The 21,615-nt window shown below is 43.9% G+C and overlaps 1 protein-coding gene across 1 annotated transcript in view; it reads right to left on the bottom strand.

The window, feature by feature from the left end:
* The window catches only part of plxna2 (plexin A2), a 180,517-nt gene extending 159,793 nt beyond the window's left edge, over window positions 1–20,724 (bottom strand). The window contains exon 1 of the mRNA XM_056384398.1: window positions 20,067–20,724. The gene's annotated coding sequence lies outside the window, so the exon portion shown is untranslated. The remainder of the gene's footprint in view (window positions 1–20,066) is intronic.
* Between the last annotated feature and the right edge of the window lie 891 nt (window positions 20,725–21,615).

Raw genomic sequence — 21,615 nt, 5'->3', positions numbered from 1 at the left:
CAAGAAAACTCTGCGCATCTATTCCGCATCCATCCATCCATCCATCTATCCTTCCTTTCCAGCCACCACAAGGAAATGACACAGTAGTAAAGTAGAGGGATAACACCCTCAAGTAACTGCTATCAGTCGCTCTAGCCTGGTTTCCTGTGCTGTGCCGTGCTGTTGGGTGGTAGCTCATTATGCCTAACATTTCCTCCTGTGACAGAATTCAAAATTCCATAGAGGATATAGCGACATTAGTGTCACAAAGACCTCCTCACAACACACTAATTGAAAGCCACCAATGTGCAATTTAATATTTTTGTTTATTTTTGCATGTGATGTGTGCCAGGCTCTGAGCGATGATTGAAAGAGCTGTAATTTAGTGGCACATAGTAAATTAATGTGCACTTGTCCACGATTAAGCACGCGCTCTGAGGGCACTCTGGCGGAGCACTTTGCAACCGCTGTTGAACAGCACCATTTTTGTTAGTGGCCGATATCAGTGCACTTGCTCATGACCATCCGAGTTTAGAGGCCCGTAGCGAGGCCTTCAATTGCTTTCCACTATGAAAGCAAGTCAAAGTACTTCATTCCACCTGAGCCTCTCAAAGTTATTACTCCGATGAATGCATGTAAAAGATGATTAAAACACCCCCCACCCCCCAGTAGCTGCTTATCCCTGAACGCAAACAAAGGTATGTGTATCTAATCTTTTCTTTGACCCCGTCTCTGCTGAGCCCCCGCCCCCTCCCTCACTTCCGCTTCACTTCAAACTCTGTTTGAGCGAAAACACGAGGAGGCATTACGTCTGCAACCTGTGACATCCACTGAGAGAGATTACAATGTCATTGTTATTCTGATGATTTCTTGTTTCCCCTCCCAAAGCCACCCGCCTCCTCCAAACCCGCAGATGCACAGACATTCACCCTCATGCTCTTGTACAAGCTCAGACAGGCACACATCCGCACCTTCAATCAAAGGCATGACCACGTATAGACAGGGGCTCACAGACACACATCCATCCTGATTTCTTTTTTTTTTCCCTTTTCTTCTCAATCTTCGTTTCCGCTGACACAACCAACAGCCTCCGTGTACTTTTCCCACTAAATTGGAGGTTGAATCCTGAAGCTTGATCTTCTCAGGCAGTCCCACTACACGCAGCTATGTGGTGCATGCCTCATCATAGCTGTCTGTCATCCCGTGAAAGCAGCTTTCTATTAGGAGGCATTTCCATAAATCTAAATTGTAAAAGGCCTCAGTGAGAGGAGAGGGAATCCTCAGTGGGCGAAGAAAACAAACACTGCGGGATGTCACTGGAGGCCACAGAATAAGATAGCTCACCTCGGCTCACACACAGACTGGGACTGAATCCGACTCTTTGATTGACAACATATACATTTTTATCAAATCGGAGGGTCGTAACTATTCCTGAAGTATGTTGCCGATGCTGCACGATCCTGTCACTTTGAAAGTCAATTGAGGTGTAATGAAAGCCGTATGTGGAGGGATGCAGTTGTGTAGCATAAAAGGTAAAGTACTTGTGGTGTGGTGCGTTTCAGTGGCTGGTGAATCTGACAATGAATTATGTCTATATGAATTATTAAAAACATGAGATATACAGACACACGGCTATACAAATCTGTCCTTTATCCTGCATTCCAAAAGAATTTTAAATTGTAATTCAAATTATTGTTCAGGATTATGTAAGAGAAGTGTTGATGATGTGTGGAAATAGCTAGAGAAACATGGTGAATTTCGAGGCTGTGATTTTATTGGACTGCATGACACTGTAAAGTGAGCATAATATTAAGTCTTCTCATACGTATATCGAGGGGTGAGTAATGAAAGAAATGTGCAAAGAAAATTAATTCAACTGATCTGCTAAATTAAATGATAAATTTCAAGCATTCCAGTAAAGCTGCTAATTTTAAAGTTTCTCCTCAGACTTGTTTGAGCTGTTTAACACAGTTTTCCCACATAAAAAGTGAAAAAAAACTGAAAACTGGGGCTGAAAGCAAATCGACTCTTACTTCCTCTTTGAGAAATTCTGCATCAGGTCTTTTGCCCCGCCCACCACTGCTGCTTCTGCTGGGTTGACAGGTGAAAGAACAGTGCGCATCAAGATGGTTAGAGGAGGAAACATTGGAGAGACTCAGCCACAGACTCAGGAGTTTGTTGAGGAGTTTGTTGTGCACCAAAATCGGTGACTAGCAGACGTATCAGAATAGTTAGCGTAGTTATTTGTTTATGATGTTTGTTAGCTTGTAACTGGCAGTGGCTGACACGGTGTTAGCGGCTGTGCTAATGCAAACTCTGCTGCTTTGATAATGCAAAAATGCTCTCTGTACTGACAAGGTTTTGCGTTTATTTTGCCCGCCCCCCTATCTCTGCAAGTTGAGGGGATTGGTTCCTTAACTATAAGACGTATGAAACCCTGGCTGTCTGAATCCATTTTTATGAGACTTTCCTTGAACAGTCACAGCAGTTCCAAGGTGGAAATACACCTTCATGGCGTAAATTTCGCTCAAGGTATGTCTTGTATGTATGGACTTGTTAACAAGGTTAAAAATATTCATTGGAGGGGGCCGTTAATTGTGAAAAAGATACATTACATTTCTCACACCTGAGGTTGCCCCTCACTGGCCAAGTCTTATGGCACATTTAAGAGTTGTTGAAGCAGACAAATGGACTTGGCGAGCTGAAGAACTTGGCTGGTGCACCAGGTAGCAGGTGCAAAGGACAGCTAGAGGGGCACTGGTCTGAGTGAGCAGGCAATTGTGCGTCCTGTGTGGACTAGAATGAAAATGAATGAACGGCTCAGTTCGTCTGGCCTTGCTGCAATCAGATTACGTAAACTCTAGGTCATTAATGTGCTGCAGAGTTGAACATAATGAGAGAGGACTAGCTATGGTGAGCCAAGAAGATACCGATGACATTAACCCAAACAAGGGCAAGCCACAGCACGACCTGTGTGTGTGCATGCGAGCGTGCATGCGAGCACCAGCATTAACATGTGTGTCTGTTTGTACTGGCCTTTGTTGTGTATTTGCCTTCTTTATCAACAGACTCTCCCTGCAGAGGTGTTATCTGCCTGCAGCTGCACTCTGCTAAACAAAGCCTGGACTCTGACCTTTGGTGTGTAGTTACCCAATCAAAATGAGGCACCAGTGGACCGAACCTTCTGTCAAATAATCACGGCAAATCCGCAGTTAAGCACCACCAAACAGCCCTGAAAGTGATCTGAAATGTGTGAGATTAAGCACTTGTTCCATAGAGAGTATGTGTGTGTGAAACATTTCAGGTTCACGGAGGCAGACGAATGAAGATCACATTAAAAATGGCTTCCATTTCAGTAGCCACATATCACTGAAGCATTCATTTACTCCCCCCCTCCACACTCCCTGCTTCATCTTTTTTCTCATCGGGATCAGAGCGGTACTGGGAGCATGGCTCAGTGGCCAAGGCATCTACTGTTGGGAGGGATTGAGAGAGGGGAGAAGGACGGGGAGAAAACAGGAAAAGGGTGAGGCGAGCAATAAAATACAGCAAGAGAGGGATTGAGATAAGGTGACAGAAACGGTGAGTGATGGCCTGTGAAAGGGAGTGAGAAGGACGAAAACAGTGCCCCCAGTTTGACAGAAAGAGGGAGGAAGGAAGGAAGGAAGGAAGGAAGGAAGGAAGGAAGGAAGAAAGGAAGGAAGGAAGGAAGACAAAAGAGCCACACAGTCATTACTCCAGCTGGGTAACAAGCCGTTACAACCGCAGCGGCAGCCACAACTCCAGAAGCTGGCACGGTTCGTCCACTATTATCTGGAGCAAATTTACACAAGGCTGGTTGGCACACTCGAGAGAGATGGTGGTGGTGGTGGGGGGTGTCAAATATAAAGGGGAATGAGGAGAAGCAGAGACATGTCCAGAAAAGGAGATGAAAAAAAGAGGGTGCTATTATTTTGGTCTAAACGTATACTATATCTACTCATTAGACAGTGAGACATGTTATTTCTCTCAGTAGCCACCAGCCAAAATCCAGAATGGTTATACAAGCGTTTTCTTGTGGGGGGTTGGAGGGAGTTGGGGTGGGGGTGATGGGAATCCTGTCAGTCAAAGTAATCCTTTCAATTTCTACTGCTACTGTTTCATCTAAGGAGTGTATGATATAGCCTCTGTAATCACATGCTGGCTGAGAGAGGATGAGGCTACGCTGGGTTGGCTAACACCCAGGCACTGGAAACACAGCAGGCAACACACTCTTCTCCTGAGCTTCTCCATCAAACACACTGTAAAAAGATCACCATGAATTGCTACGTGGATTAAAGGGGATACGTCAAGACAGGGGAGGTAGTATGTGCCGTATTGTTTCAAATGTGGTGACAGACAGCGCAATTCCCACGGACCAGGTCTGTGATGTAACTCTGAGCGGTGAGAATAGGACCTATGATGTAATATAGACATGTGACCGTGAGTGCTCGCTGCTGCGCCAGCTTGTAGCTCTATCAATGCTAAAATCAATTATCCGTCAATGCAATTATCATGACAGTATGTGTGATTGCTATTCCCCCACTGCTTTGAGTCCTGGGCCAGTAAGCCGGCAGCATAGTGTATAGAAAAAAACTACACAACTACACACTAAGAAAAGAAAAGACACGTATAAAACATCCTTTTTCAGGCTGCCATTTTTCAGTACACTGATAAAGCAGGAGACATTTGTCATTTGCTCATCTCAGCTGTCATGTGATTGACTGATGATGTCTACAGCTGCAGTTGGAGTGTGTGTATGTATGTGTGTGTGTGTGTGTCTCTCTCTCTCTCCGGCTGTGTCAGTGTGCATGTGGCCAATATAATTCCTCATGCTCATCCAGGACAGTTTTCTCTGGGACTCTCACCACTGGGTTAATGATGTTTACAGCCAGCCACGCTCCTTCACTGACATTTTGACAAACAGCACAGACTGTACAAACAAACAGATGTGAAATGTTTCCCGCTGTCACGTAGGAGGATTGAAAATATGGCTGTCACCGTCTATGACTTGGCTCTTCCAGTGCAAGATCCAGTGCAAGTCGTACTCCACTCCACACACACTCTGAGTCTGCTCAGGGTCAGCAGAAGCTCCAGATACGCACACACACACATACATACACACACACACACACACACAGGGAGTTTATCTCACACTCATGACTGTGATTTATTGCAGTGGAAGAACTTGTGAGGAGTTTAAGCGCCTAACCCCAATGACCTGTTCCTCTTCCCTCCAGACTGAGTGCAACAGTATAAACATCATGCCTTGTCCTCACAATTGTCTGTTGCGCTGTCTTCTCACTAAACTAGATTAATTAAAAAAAAAGGGCCAAACATCAGAATCTGACCAAAGCCAGACAGCTTCTGTGAAATAACAGCACAGAAAAGGCTTCATGCTGAAAAGTGAAGAAAGAACAGACTGTTTATGATGTTGGCGTGTGTTCACAGTAGCAATGATAACAACTCTGGAAAGACCTTAAGCAAATTAAATGATGATCAAACAGTGTAATCATCTCACTCATATCATCTGGTAAATAATCTTGACATTTCTACAATAACCTAACACAGTAAATTTCAGATAATGTGGCAGTTACATTGTTTGTTATGTAAACTCTTACAGAAGGAAGGAAACCTTCGATCATTATGCTCGGGACCTGCCATCACCCAGATCATAGTGGTTTCTGCCTCTCAAATACACACCACTGTCTGGGGACCACTAAGGCTTACTTTCAGGCTCTTTCCTCTGAGGCACGTATAACAGATGCATTATCACACACGTCGCAAATGGTTGAGCCTCTCTCTCAGGCTGTTTCTCTGTCTATGTCTACCTCAGCCTGGTGGAGGCCACTCTAATTTCATCAGAGGTGATAAAACACCACAGAATCAAGTCTGCGGCTAGTTACTTAGCCCAATCTCCCTTTGGATGAGAGGCAATAACAGCATGTGGCGGGGAAATTGGGTGCTTACTCACACAGAGGGCTACACGCCTAGCAAGCAGAATGCAATGTTTTCTGTGAAGACTGTGGACAACCCACCACTAAACACAACAATAGTATTTCTCTGTCTTTGTGTATACACCAGACTTCATAGACATTTGAACAGGTAGAAAGGGGCTGAATAGTATGTGCCACAATTGTAGCAAAAGTGTAAGCAGCCTACAAATTATATTCCACTGGCAAACTGTGACTTGTAAAGGGGCTATTTGTAAGTTTTCTCTGTGACCGAATGTGGTTTCTTCACCGGAGCTGATTGTCGCTTGATAATGGCTTCTGCCATTGTTGTGGTGTTTACAACCATGCAAACGCTACGTCTTCAGGGCAGATTGGAGGCTACAGTGAGTTGCTATCAGAATGAACAAGACAGGGCCGGGGCTATAGCTGGTTAGCATGCTAACTTCAGTAGAAGAAAAGATGTGATAGATACAAGAGAAAACACTGGTGTTGCTTTCAACCGCTGGAGACAGCTTTCAGTGAGTAATGGAATGAAGTTTGATGTTGAACTCGCAACGTTTCTTCTAGACTGGTAAGTAAACAGATACTAATGCTAATGCTAGTTATGTAGCAATAGCAAAATGTACAGATTGGAAACATTTTCTGATGATTAAAGTGACACATTTGGGTAGTTATTGGCTTCTTGTTCTTTAAAAGACCAACTAATAAGCAATAGGGCAATGTGGGGTGAAATCATGCTTGACCTGACCAACTTCCTACAATAGCAGAGACCGGTTTAAAATTCCAAATGAAAAATTCTAGGAATTGTTTAAGTCTTGCAAGGAGGGAAGCAAAGTTATAAAACTGCTGCCATAGACCACAGCTCAGAGAAAAGCTTACACTCCATTTGTATGCAAGTCCAACTAGGACTAGCAAGGAATATGAATTATAAAACAGTAGTGAGTGCTGCAGTAAGCATTAGTTCAGCCTTGCGCTTGCTGGATGTATAAAAATCCACCTGATCGTCCTCTGGGGTGCGGCAGCTGCTGACAGGCCATGCCAGGACAGGACAGAGCTCAGAGAGCGAGCTGGCTGAGTGAGTGACTTGCTGGATCAGTGCTGAAGCGCACATGCATGCCTTCCGGCCTGTTCCGTGTGAACCCCGTACAGGATGCAAGTGCTGGCTGGGATACGGTGGAAAATCAGCCCTGGCTGATTTCCTGTAAGTTAGTGTACTGAGAGCTGAGCAGACACACTACAACAGCAATGCACTTTTCTATCAAAACACAAGTGTGAAGTTTTAGGAACACTGTTATAAACTTTGCCAAAGTACTGTAATGTACTTTTAAATTACAACGCTGCGCAAGTATAAAGAATTTGGCAAGGATGCTCAAAATGACCTACATTTTTTTTTCCTTCATAAAAGGGGGAAAGAATGTTCTTTGAAACTCAGCAAAAATGTATAGAAAAGCTACAGCAAAAAAGATAACAGCATGTGCCCTGGAGTACAGACATGCACAAAATACTGTGAAGCACATTTATTACACGTGTGGCACAACAGCTCCCCACCTGCTTATGGCAAAATGGGTGAGCAGTGGGGAGGTGAGAGGTGGAAGGATGAAATGTCATAGTGACCTAGAAGGTGTAAAATGAAAAATAGTAGGCTGGCAGAGTAATAGCAGCGAATGGTGTTATTCACTATAGCGGTGAAGGTTGAGTATTGTGCTGTATAATACGCAAGAGATAGAGGCAGCGTTTGTATGAACATTATTGTCCACCGCCGTGATGAAGCACAGAGAACGGCAGGAGGATCAGAAGGGGGTGGGGGGGGTGGGGGTCTAATACTCATTATGTTCAAAGTCACTGGGACAGGAGGGAAAAGAGAAACAGCCCTATGGACTTCTGGGGATTATATTCTGTGGCCTTAAACAGCAAGGCAATACAGAAAACCTTGGACACCACAGACTATTACTTCCCAAGTGTGCTTTTTTTCTACTTGTGCCCATCTCCCCTTTTCCTTTCTTCCTTTCCTGCAGTCATTACACCTGCAGTAACTCCGGCTCAGGTTCTGCCCTTTTTGGTGATCCATGGAAAGTCAAGCAGCCTGAAATGAGATAGAGGTGACTGAGGCAACTGCTGGTGAGGCGCACATGTAGGATGCTTACACCGATACACAATTTCTGGCTGTCAGAGCCGCTCTGAGTCTGTCAGAGCTGTATGAAGAGCTACTGCAGCCCGTCCACTACATCAGTGAACCTGGGAATAAGTGCTTCACACTCATTTTCACAGGCCAGAGGCTCCAGAGTCTGTCCCCTGCTCAGCTGTAGATATAACACAGAGATAGTCAGGCCATCCATATTCTTCAGACACAGACACTGGAGAGCGACTTTTATATGTGGCCACTGAGCTTCATACAAGTGTCCGTCAGAATTGTTCTTGTACTACATCTTGATAAGAGTCACCCAGCGGAGAGGCTTGGATCTCTGGAAAGCATGTCATTGATGTAATCAAACACACTTGCATGCACATAAGTAGGTCTTGGGAGGGGAAGAAAACATAGACATTCATAGCAGGAACTGTCTAAATCCAGCTCTAGTGTAAAACTGGACTATGAGTCTTCAAATGCTTTGACTGCATCATCATGTAAAATGTCGGGCGAGAGAAATACATGTATAAAGGGCTTAAGTGTAACAGCTCTCCAGTGTAGTATCCTATCCATTGCCTTAGTCGCCAGATCACATTTACAAGCACAATCCCCTCTCTCTCCCTCTCTCTCTCTCTCTCTCTCTCTCTGCCTCTGAAGCTGAATGCAGCAGTTGCTTTCTGAGCATTAAGTTTGATCAAAGACTAATCTCTCTGCTGGTAAGATGATTAAAATTAGCATCTGTTTCATTGTTAAGGAAGTGAGGCAGACTGGGACCAGATCCCACAGTGCAAGAGAGACAAAAAGACAGCCAAAAAGAGAGAGCGAGGTGAAAGAAAGAGCAATAAAGAGGGAAAGAGCAATATCAAGAGCGAAAAAAAAAAAGGAGAGCAATAAAGAACATGAACAGACAGAGTAATAACTGAAAATAAATCAACGAAAGCATTCCCATGCTTGGTCAGTAAGTCCAATGCCAAACCCGGGCGATCTGAATTCCTCTGTGTGGAAGTTTTCACCTCACATTAACTCCTTCCTTAGACCGCACACATAGATGATGAGGCTGAGGGAGGGACGCTGTGGCTTGACTGCTTTAAAAGCGATCATACTGGGCCACGGGTTTAGTGAAGCAGTAAAATGAGGCTTCGGCGGGCGAGCCAGCCCCTCTCCATCCAATTGAGAGATGTAACTGAAACCTCTCGATGTTAAGTATGCTGTGGCAGAGGATATGATGAAATTGATGCCCGCAAGAGAGTCAGCATAAACACGGCAGCGGGCAGCCGGAGTATTTCCTTCTATCGCCACATTCTGTCATTTGTCAGTTTGAGGGAGATGGGAGCAAAACACGGGGTAGGGGATTTTGGCAGTCGCCCCTTTTAGCCAAACAAAACAGTCCCTGCTGCTGCTCACCATAAACTGCATCAGCAGCAGGGAAAACATATAATCATACTCCAGCGCAAAAAAAAAAAAAAAAAAAAGTGCAATAACAGGAAAGAGAAAAACGATAAAAATTGACTATTTGCTGCCCTCGAGAACGATGTAACGAAGGGGGGAAAAAACCCCATTCAGCATTTCATCAGTAACATAAATAGGAGCAGCTGGGGCAAACTAACATGCTGAAGTGGGCTAATTAGGACACTTGGTGGTTGGATCACTGCTGTTTCAGTCTGGCTGGGACCGACTCGGAGTCAATGAGAGAGTTTTCCCATTAGTATGGAATACTAAACTTGCACACGCACCAAGAGCATCCGAGCCTGTACTGCACATCCTGTGAGATTGCTGAAGCAGGGATAGCCAGTCTATTCCCAAGCCCTCTGTTTTGTTTTCTTTAACTACCGCTGTGCAAATGGTGCCACTTAGCTGTACACCTCTGCCTGGTACACAGTGCCCTTGACCTCTACAAAAACATTTCTGCCTTCCTATTCTGTCCCTCCCTTCCAGCTTCCTCTTCTCGTCCTGTCTGACTCACTCACTCAGTATCACGGGTAAAAATCCCACACACCTCCCTGTTTCTTCCTCAGAAGCTGGGCACTGCTAGATTTTAGTGCATTGTTGCAGCACAGCCCTCTGAGTGCTGCTACGAGTGTGACCCCTGACCTTGATGAGTTATGGTCAAGGTTCGAGCCATCTCACCGAGGTGAATTATCAACAGCAACATCTTTCTCAGGCGGCACAGAGAAAGCCTGAGGATGACACCTCTCAAATGAAGTCATACATCAAAACCACTAATGCACTTTAGACAGTGCAGATATTCAGCAGTTAATTCCTCTGCATTCCCTTTCATTTAAAGGTCCCATATTGTATGAGGCGAGATTTCCATGTCTGTTTTTGATTATAAAGCAGGTGTAGATTCTATATCAATTTCTGTGAAAGTATCAAAGTGCTCAGTCCACAGAGAAATGCACACAGCTCATATTCAGAAACTGAGCCTTAAAACGAGCCGCCAGGACTCTCAGCCATGCCCCAAGCCCCGCCCACCCAGACCCACCATCCAGCCTTGCAGGATTTGGTTTCTCTGAGTGTTTACCTGAAATCTGTTATATTTTTATTTGAACACTCAGAAAACATCTCAAAAACTACATTGAGGGGGTTTTTGGTGCAAATATATTTTATGGATATCTTAAAATGTGTAAAATATGGGACCTTTAAATGCTATATTAGAAACCAGCTCCTTTCTGTTATAAAGTATAAAATATATAAGATAATCTAACATTGTCTCCTGCAGTAAAATCTGTCCGGCTGTCCTGTCTACAGTTCCATTTTCTATGTCTTTGCGTCAAAGACTCGTGTGCAGAGGTGAGGTTGTTTACCTTGACATAGAAGCTACTGTACATGTTTTCAGAGAGACAGGCAGGCAGAAACACTACATTCTCATCTTTTCAGACCTGAAGCTATTGAAGCTACTAATGCTTTGAACAACACAACCCATGAATACTGTAGCCTTGACAAAATAAACAAAGGCAAGGTGTCCTTTATCAGCCTCGTCAATGTCTGCACATGAGGAATCCATGATTTACACTGCGGTGAGAAGAGGTGTGTGTACGTGTGTGTGTGTGTGTGTGTGTGTGTGTGTGTGTGTGTGTGTGTGCGCTCAGATGAGTAAAAACATGATTACAGTATATGTACTTGTCTGGACGTATTCAACAGTGACACGTTGCCCAGCAGCACCTCTGTCCTTTAAAACTCTATTTTCTACTTTTCCTTTTTTTTTTTCTTTCTTTCTTTTTTTTTTTGTTGTTTGTCTGAGGATGTGCAGCAGAACGCCTGCTAAGATCCCAAAAAGCAGGTGAATGCAGAAATGTGCTGACATTTCCCGGCATCTGAGCCACATGCCAGTCCCCTCTGGCATCCTTCCACTCAGCTCACTCTCACTGCTTCTCACTCTTCCACCTCCCCAAATAAATAGAAGAGAAAGAAGAGAGGAGGCACAAGAAAGGAAGGAGGGAAGACGCGTATTTACTGTTCTCATCAAAAAGAAAAGACTAAAACTAAAATGAGAGCTTAACTGCTTTAATGAAACCCTCCTCTACAGTGATATGTGGAAATTTGTGAATAAAAAAAACATTCATTAAGGACCTTGAAACCCTGCAAAAGCAAATTGTTTATATTCAACATTATGTTCAGGGGAAAAAAAAATAGCCTGAAACATTGTGCATGCTTTGTAATAAAATGCAAATTCACCTCACCTATTCACCCCTTGTCAGGTTGAACATGTTCTCTCCGAAATGTGGGGGAGGGCTTGCAGCAGCAAAGGCAATGAAGCTTGTGCAAAGTGCTTAACAGTAAACATTGTACCTACAAGCTCAGAAACGCTTTCCGCAACGTGAAAAAAAAAGAAAAGAAAAATATCTTAATTCCCAACTTTTCTGGTTTTCCCCACAAGATGAATGCGAAAACAGTGGTGTGGAGGTTGTAGTGGTAACGCGTCAGATATCCATTGAATTGCGCCTTCTGTGTGGATCAGCTGATTAATACCATTAGCTTCTATGGTGTAAATCCCTAACTGTTGCAGATTAAGACAAGAAAGGATGCTCAATCATCGCTTTCAAGTACAAACCTGCCCGGTGCTCTGCCTTTCTCCCGCTCCCCACACTCTCCCTTCTTCTACCTCTGCCTCTGTCAGGCAGGCAAACGCAACAGAGCAGTCATATTTAATCAGCATCTTCACGGACAACACAGGGATTTTTTCAAGTCCTCTGCTGCAAAAGGCTTGGCTGTCACACTCACAATAACTGCCTTAGATACCCCGATTCATTCTCCTTAAACAGTACAGGAGAGACGACGCTTTTCTGACCTACATTGCAGCTGATGTGTGAAGATGTAGTGATTTTTGATTATGCGTTTTATTTTTGCATGGCGTGATATCATTTAATCATCTTCCTTGCATCTACTGCAGGTTACATGAAGATCCCTGCTGTCACGGTTCACATTTCATTGGTTATGACGGAGGCAGAATAATGTGGCTGTCTGGGCCAAGCTCCCACTGAGTACATGCAGTGTTTCCCTTTGATAGTAAGGGGCACTAGGAAGTAAGAGTAATGAAACAACATCTAACTTCCCCTATGATAGATTCATCTTGATAACATTTGGCCGGCAGGAACAAATAGCAGTCAGTCGACAGGCACGCAGTCGCTGTAGCTCCATTTAGTTTGTACAACGTGATTCACAATGGCCATTTTGTTGATATCATTTGATAAGACAGGCTCCCAGAAATGCATCAAGGGGGTAAAACAGGATTCATTGTTCCTCAGTATCCCACACATTCCACAAAGCCCTATGCTTATAGTGCACAAAGCTATAATCTTAAAGGTCAAGCCCAGGTCAAAATCAGCAGCAAAGGCAACTACAGTGCGTTCATAAAGTGTTATTAACAGTTTTGCCCTGAGTATGCCAGGAAAGCAAGCAGACATCCTCGGCACAGACTTTGTGTGGGCTTTATAACAAGCTGCCTCCCTTTTTAAGTACCTTTCATCCCTTTTCTCCCACTGGCTTCAGCGTGTGGATCAGAGTCATGTATTCATGCATAAACATAACAGTTATCCCAGGGGAGAATTCATTTCCCCTGGCCTGGACACTATAAATCACCTTGAGCCAAAGTAAAGAGTCTGGAGTTGCAGGACTCTGGCGGCAGCAGCTTCAGACCAACTTTTTTTAATTTTTTTTCTTTATCATGCATCCATGATCCTTCCTGCCTTCCTTGTATCGTCACAACCTGACCGAGCATGCATGTTTTTCAGTCACATATATAGGCAGCAGCAGCCGACTCTTTCAGTGTAACTGTTTGTCTTTTTGCTTCTATCAATGTTGCAGGGAAATAAAGACATTGGCCCACATTCTGTGTTTTGAAGATGTTTCAAGGTCTTTCATCATCAATTTAGCACAATTTACTTTGGTCCACATCAGTGGAAAAAGTTTATCAAGCGGGTGTGTGTGTGTGTGTGTGTGTGTGTGTAGGAGGGAACGAGATCGACGGAGAAGGGGGAGGACTTTTCCAGACGGGGTTTTCTTTTCTGTTTGCTATCTCACTCAGTAATGATTTTGGGAGGCCTGATTTCCCATTTTTTCTTTTCTTCCCGTCTCTGCTGAAGGCTGAGGATGAGGCTCTTGCCTCACACTGAGAGGAGCTATCCACCCAGATAAGGCCATGGCTGAGTGCAAAAAAGTAACAATGAAGAGAGCATAGGTGCAGGTATATACATGTCACTGAGCCTTGAAGCACTAGAGAATCTGACTGATGCGTTCTTTAGACTCCCACAGGAAGATAATTCAATACAGAAAGCATAGAGAGGCTTGAGTTCATGTAAATACAGTGACCTTCTGGATTTTACAATCCTACAAAACAGTCAATTACACACACTGCTTTGAAACAGAGGAGAGGGCCCCCCTTCGAGTTGAAAGTGGTGCTAGTTGTAACTGGGCTACAGTGTATGTAGTAGAGGGACAAAGCTGCTGTTGGCCGGGCTCCCCTATGGCACATGAGCAGACTAGACAAGCGATGTCTGCACCCCTTCTCCTGCAGTAACCATGGCGACAATGGCAGGCAGAGGCATCCTGATCACCAGGGGGCAGTGTGGGCAGCACAGCATTGTGTTGCCCTGACTGCCTACCCTGGTGCCTCATCTTCAACACACCCATACACACACACACACACACACACACACACACACACAAGAGACACATGTGCCACGCAGTCAAACAAAAATAAATTAAAATGGACACACACACATATGCAGCCAAGCACAAATTATACACACACACACTCTCACACACACACACACACACACACACACTCACACACCGTCATCTGCTCCTGACAGCTGCCCCATGGCGTCTTACACAAGCCCCCTCCCACTCTTGCCTCTCTCTCCCGCTCCTTTTTGTTGCTCACTTATTGTCAAGTTTCCACCAAACAAAAAGACACATCCTCCCATGACACCAGCTAATTGATTATTGATGGTGCCAGGCTGAACTGACTTATATTCAAATGGATGTGAAAAGAGAAAATGGTAGAGACAATGCATTCAGTGCCTTTCATGAAAATGAACTAAGTCAAGGCAGTTGTATGTAAAGCTCGAAGTCTTCCCTTTTAGTTGTTGCTTTGATAAGCCACTCTGGCTGTACTGGGCAGCCTTGGGGAGCTGCTCCAGGGCTAAGGCGACTGAGGGGGAAGCAATGCAGGTAGTGTTCTGGAAACGAACGACCAGCTGACAGTGTTTGGTGGAGAAAAAAAATAAATAAAATAACAGTCCTCATGGCTTGCCGGGGTGACAGTCTGACTTCCAACCAGTGTGAAGATCAGTGACAAACAAACAGCCAGACTTGTTATTCTACGGGTCCCCGTGCGCCAGGATTGCTGCCCTTATCGCTGGCATCGCGTAATTTTGTTACACGTGGTAAAATATAGGACGGCTTCTGACAGCGGAGATCAGATAAAGAGCGGGAGCGCTTGGGTAGGGGAATGTGGAGATGGGGCTGAATGCCTAAACAGACTGTTGTGTGAGGGAGAGAGACTGATGATTGTGGCAGGCAGGATTGAGGCACTAAAGAATGGTAGAGGCGAGGGATCCTGTCCCATGGAAATGTGTCATAAAGGCAGTTCCATTAACATCTTAATAAAGGCTGCCCTGGCCCTGGAGAGACCTCGTGAGCAGACTGCCTCCTCCGCTCACGCAGGGGCCCAAAGCCGATCTTGCAGCATGTCAACGAGAGAACGTTTAAGTTCTGCCAATATTGCATTGTGAGGGTGTTAGTCTTCCCAAAGGAGTTGCCTAAATGCCTAACCACAAACATGCTCCACTAAATTCCTTTATTCCCCTTTCCCTCTACTTTCATTTACTGTCCATTTCTCCATCTGTTGGATTTAGTGGCCCTACAAAAGGCTTTGTTTCAGCAAGCTGGCAGGCCTTTGGGACAGCGGAGTGCACACTGGGGTTCATTGCTAACTTGCTGCCATCAATAGAGAGAGCAGGATCTGAACTGGCCACAGTTGCGCCTGGCAGAGGGACGACTGTTAACCGTTCCCTGTCCCTCTGATGAGGCTGGCTGGAGCTTGCATTTTGCAAAAAATTAATAAATAAATAAATTTTTTTTTAAAAAAGCATCCTGACAGAGGCGGGGGGGGGGACAAACTCTGACCTATCACAGAAAAATAAATCCCAGTACAGTTGAACTCCACAGCAGAAAAGGTGGATTTTTCTTCTTTTCTTTCAAGTACTCACAGCATTAAAAAAAAAAAAAAAAAAAGAAAAAAAATGTATGCTCTCACTGTGTATCGTGAAAAATGAAATGCAAAGGAGTGGCATTGATTTTTGCACTCTGTGCTATGTGTTGCTCATACTGGGCAAGCTGCTACTTAACAATGTAGTGGCCTGTAGTCATCAATTTAAAATGGTTTCAACGATTCAATAAGTCACTGAAGGCAACACGCACAACTACTCAAGATGATGAAAACGGCTGCGGCAGCATGACTGGACCATTAAATGCAGCCCCGTGGTGTTTTCTAACATCTGCTATTGTGTGGGTATTATCAAAGAGCATCTTAAGATATATGTGTATCTATATGTTGATATCAAGGGGGTGTATTCAGAAAAGGATATTAAACAGTAAAGTTTACTATTTGGCGCACACAGCAGGAGGACGGAGGGGCATTGAGATGCATCAAAATATTTTATCCAAACGTATTCTGATTGAGGCACAGGGTGTTACCTGGGACTTCCTGGACAAAGTAAATGAAAATCTATCTATTTCTCAGTAAAAAGAGATATATCAGTTCATCATCTATGTAATGGAGAAAGTCTGGAAATCAATTTGCTCTGCTCTCTAAAAATGAGTTCCATTGCTATCATGTTGTAACATTGTGGACGCTCTCCAATATCAGTTCCCAATTTTAGCCTGATACCTGCCTCGGCGTATCTGAGTATCTCTGCATTAAAGTTTTGTGTCATCCTACACCAGATGCAGATGCAGACTTCTCAGCTCCTCAACTTCACTCCTGAATCAAGATATCAGAGTATTGCCTCTACAACAGCCCAACAGCAGCTTCAATGAATGTTTGTTAGGATAATCATCGCCCACAGAGACCATCTCTCCGGCGCTTGAAGCGACAGGAACAGGTAGAAAAACTTGTGTTGTTTACAATTATCCAGAGAAGGGAAGGTGGTAAATGGTGCCCGCCTGCTTTGTGGATTAAGAGAAAGAGGCGGTCGCGTTCTCCGGCTTTTTCGCCAAAGGCCGGATCCCTCTCAGTCTAAATGTTCTCCCTGGCAGCACTCCACTTGATCAATGTCACCACAGATCCAGATCTCCCTCGTGTCAATCCTCACACGTACGCACTTCGCCGTAAAACGAAGGATTCCGGGGCAAAACACGCACATAACAAGGAGTGAGGGAGCGAAGCGTGCGTGTGGGTCAAGGGAGATTGAGATCTCTGTTGTGACAGCTGGACAGTTGAGGGGTTCAGATAAACAGCCCACGGTGAGGGGAAAGACGGGAGCCCAATTGCATTAAAACAAACACTCACTATTTGCACACTCCAAGCAGATAGGGAGAAGGAGGACGTATATCTGTGGGAGAATGAGCCAGTGAAGTCACAAAAGCGCCATTATCTTCGTGTGTGTGTGTGTGTATGTGTGTGTGAGCAAAAGACAGTTGGGATGGTGGGGGTCGCTTTAACGGTGGATGGTGGGTGGGTGGGGGGTTTGTTCAAGAATACACAGCCGCTGAGCGCATTTGCAGTATTCACTCATTAAGAAATAGGTCAAGGATTCTGCCTGCATGCGTAGCGACTTGTCAAAATCTCTCAAGCTAAACTGTGGTGAGACTGGCTGCCTTAAGGGGGGGGGGGGTGTCCAAAGAGGAGCAAGCAGTGTGCTGTGTGAATGCTGCTGGTGACACAGTACACATTAAGAAAAAAAAAAAAAAAACAAGCAGAAAAAAGCAGCAACTCATTCAGAAGCAAATCATGCAGTTAAAAAAAAAATGAGTCAGTGATGTTTAACACAGTTGCTGAGCAGCGCGAGTGGAAGGCAGAGGTTGTACGATCGCATGGTGGTCGGACAATTAGCCCCCGCTTGCTGTTTTAGTCTCTTTGCTCCTCATCAACAGAGGACGCTCTTGAGCCATGTGCGCCCATCAGCAGAGTTTGTCGCAGACACTGACAAGATGCTGATTCCGTCTCTTCCCAAAGTTGAGATAAAGCGTTTGCAGTGAATAGTGCACAATCCTGACTAAAATAAATCTATCTTGTGTTTAAGGACGAGTGAAAACACCATCAATAAAGAACACAAGACCTGACTGTTTTCTCCTGGGGAAAATAGTTGCAGTCGTAAACAGACTTATGCAAATCAACTCCATCAGTAACTAAGTATAGAATACCTTGCTGACCCACACAGCCTCGCCGTAAATCCAATCAAAAATCTAGCAGTCCCCTACAGAGAGGTGAAGTGGAGCGGCAGTAGCAGAGAACACGACTGTTACTCCACAAAGCTCGATCTAAGTTTGTCCAGTCGAAGCAATTTCTCTCCAGCTCGGCGAGGTTAACCTTATTGATTGGATGACTGTGTGATGTTGTGGTTCTCGAAAGGCTCTCTCGGACGACGTGCCTTCAAAGGCATCACTTGAAAGTGATTCATTGAGCAGAATTCTTAACATCTTTGCTCATATCCTCCATTATTTAAAAAGAGAACAAACCGGCTGTGATTCTGTGCTTTTAGAATTAACTGAGACGATCAACAACAGCTTTGGAGATATTTTTAACAGCGATTCTTTCGTATGATCTCGTCTTCAAAGAAATAACTTAGCAGCAATAAACTTGAGTCCCATAAGGTTAATGTGGGTTCATAGATGGTTAAAAAAAAAAAAAAAAAAAAGAATTTGAGCCAAAGCTGAACTGAAGTTCTGAAGTGTAGAAAACAATCATATAACAGCTGCTGGTCAGTGGTAGCAACACACTATTTGCGAGTGTGTGTTTTTTTTTTTCCATTGCATTGGAGTTAATTAGGTGAACATAATCAGCATGTAATAATCAAACCAATGCTGAGCTCTGGTTTGTTCATTCCAAAGGCAGCTATTTCCACCCTGGTGGTTGGCTTTGGGGGTCAAACTACTGTTTCACTTTGAGATGAATATTAAAATAATGATGCGAGTGGGTCACGCTTCACACGCACAAAAAAAAAGAAGAAAAAAAACAAGTGATTTCACCAAGAAGGAGCAGGTTTTGATTGCACGAGCGGTGGGATTAATATGCTACCCATCAGCCATGGCAGATGTAAGTCATTTTCATGCAAATGTAAGGTAATTTTCTACTTAAAACAACATTTATTTTCTTTAGAGTCATTGTCACGGGTGCTTGCCGGACCCGCTGGCTGCCTGACAGAGAATGAAGATTTGTTGGTGCATCTGCTGAATTGGACAGATGAGGTCTTGAGCCGACCTGGGATCCCAAATTGATGCTATTTGGCAACAATATATGAGGCTGTTTTTTAAATTATTTATCTATTTTGTGCTGTTACTTTTCTTTTCAATTTGTTTTTTTTCTTTTCTTTTTTTTGTTTTACCACTTGGGGAGAACAAATCTGACAAAATATAAAATCTAGAGGATGTGAACTAGATCAGTGACCTTGTGAAAGTAATTCAGTGTTTCTATTTCAGTGAACACAAAAAGTGAGACATTTAACTGATGATCAGCTCAGACCACAGACTTTAAGGTTCACTTGTTGCAGTGACAAACAGGTCCAGGTCTGTAGCCTGCTTACCAGTCGGCGTATTACATCTGAAACGGTTTATGTGCAGTGTGTAGTTCTTTAAATATACGCCTGTGTAATGTTGAGCTCACAATCAAGGTCAACAAATCAACATCATTAAACAGTCCAGCAGTGTGATGCTTGCAAGTATTAGCAAATAAAAACTCTAAAAATAACTGCTGCTCAAGTAACTTCATTAAATACTGTAGAACTAGATCTTACTAACAGAAGCCAGGAGCATCCCATCAACCAGGATGAGGCTGACTGGAAGGATCATTTCTGTGGAACAGACTGTAACTCAATAATTCTGGTGTAGGAAGAGGAAGCCAAATAATGACCGGAATGAATGAGAATAGATGATGATGGAAATGTGAAGGATCCAAAGCAACACCTGTGTGTAAAGCCAGTTGTAGGTGCAGACCACAGTTCCAATGCAATGATCCCATATGCACAAACAATCCAGTTGTTGTAAACCATATATGTCACTTCATCATGCATTGAAGTGTGAGCTGTGGCAAAGCCATATTGAAATATTGAAACGGGCTGCTACCTTATCAGAGCCTGCAGCCTAAAATGAAAAATGTCTCTCTTCAGTTGTCTCTCCGCAGTGTCGGAAATTAGCCCTCTCCTGAACAGTGTGGCTGCTTTTTTCTTCTTGTGTCAATAGCGCATATGACAGTCATGTGGGATTTAAACAAATATTTACACCCACTAAAGCAGATTTAGCCGAAACGAGCGTGTTAATCGTGCACTCACCTCTTCATTTAAACTGGATCTCCCGGTTATCCTGTTCCCTCCAGCGCGGCTGCTTTGCTGTCTTCTGGGTTTTAACTGATGCGCTAGACTCACATCCACAGTAAAAAAAAAAAAAAAAAAGAAAAAAAAAAAGAAAAAAACAGAAAATGTTTCCAAATGCTCTATCTGGTCAAAAGTCTCCCTTTGCGAGGGTTGCCTCGGTAATTTTACATTCACTACTTCTTCCAATTCCGTAAATATATCTGCCTACGAGACCTGTTCCGCGGCAGTGGTGGCGGCAGCGGCGTCATTCATTCAAGTAAAAAAAAAAAAAAAAAAAAAAAAAAACCCTTCATCACCGAGAGTAATTGCAAATTCAGTGCGTAAACTTCGCAGCAGAGCCGTCACCACCTGAAGTGACCGAACGTTACTTTACAGGACTGTGTCAACGAGGCGACACATTCCTTCAGTTTGGGGATTCAGCGTCCTCCGGGCGGCCGTACAGTAGGTTGCGGGTTGTGAAGGAGCTGTGGCCGGGTTTGCCACCATCGTCCAACGGTGTGGTTTCGCAGCGTCGGTTCAGACCCGCGGCGTGGCTTCCTCACAGAGCTCTGCCATAGATTAGCAGCTCCATCAATGTACAGTAGTGTGTGTACGCTGCCACCGGCACACTGCGCGTTTAAACCCAGCCCCCTCACACTCCGGCTTATTGTGGTGTTAACTGTTTCCGCCCAAAGAAAAACATTAATAATAAATACATTAAAGAAACATTTGGGTATGATGCAACGTTTCAGCTCTGGAACAACATCAGAACTGCGCTAATAAGAACTTAAAAAAAAAAAAAACACGGAGCATGCACTTTGATGTGAATATGATATTGTATGGTAATATTCAATGCACACCCCCACCTCCACCCCCATCTGCCAAAAAACACCTTACCTAAAAGATGCTCACTTAGTAATGATAGACTCAAGTTTCTAACTTAATAATTGTAATTTACAGTTTTGGAGAATTCTCTGGAGAAATTACGAACTGTTTTAAATCTCCCAGCATTCCCCTTTGTGTTTTCCCTTTATAACCGAGTCAACCGGATGGATATTGATACATCTGAATAGTGAATCACATTTATGAAGAGAAAATTTTCTTACCCATCACAGTTTTGTCTGCGCAGCTCACATTGAACCCAGTCAGTGAGTCCCCAGTCCAACTCTGTTTCTGTTAGAATACTGCCATCTATAGACAGAACTGAGAGTCTGCCTCTGCCCAGACAAACTCTCCCTCTCTCTTTCTCTCTCTCTCTCCTTCTCTTCATTCTGTTTCAGACGTTTTGTTTTTGCACCATGCACTCACCAGTAGAACTGAACAGCTGAGGAATGTTTCAGCTTTAGAGATAATAATCATCATAGAGTTTTCACACTCTTAAATTTTTTTTTTTTTTTTCTGAAAATGTACCATGACATCAGTTGACATGGCGTTCTGCTGCTCAGACTTTAGTCAGGCACCAAATTCATTTGAATCGTACTGTATGCTGACTGTACATTTCAGGTATGTTGGGTGGAAGCATGCATGA

This window comes from Seriola aureovittata, chromosome 9, assembly GCF_021018895.1.
Source record: "Seriola aureovittata isolate HTS-2021-v1 ecotype China chromosome 9, ASM2101889v1, whole genome shotgun sequence".
In the NCBI taxonomy this organism is placed as follows: Eukaryota; Metazoa; Chordata; class Actinopteri; order Carangiformes; family Carangidae; genus Seriola; species Seriola aureovittata.
Note: the sequence above shows the minus strand (reverse complement) of the source record. Positions and strands in the feature narration are given on the sequence as shown.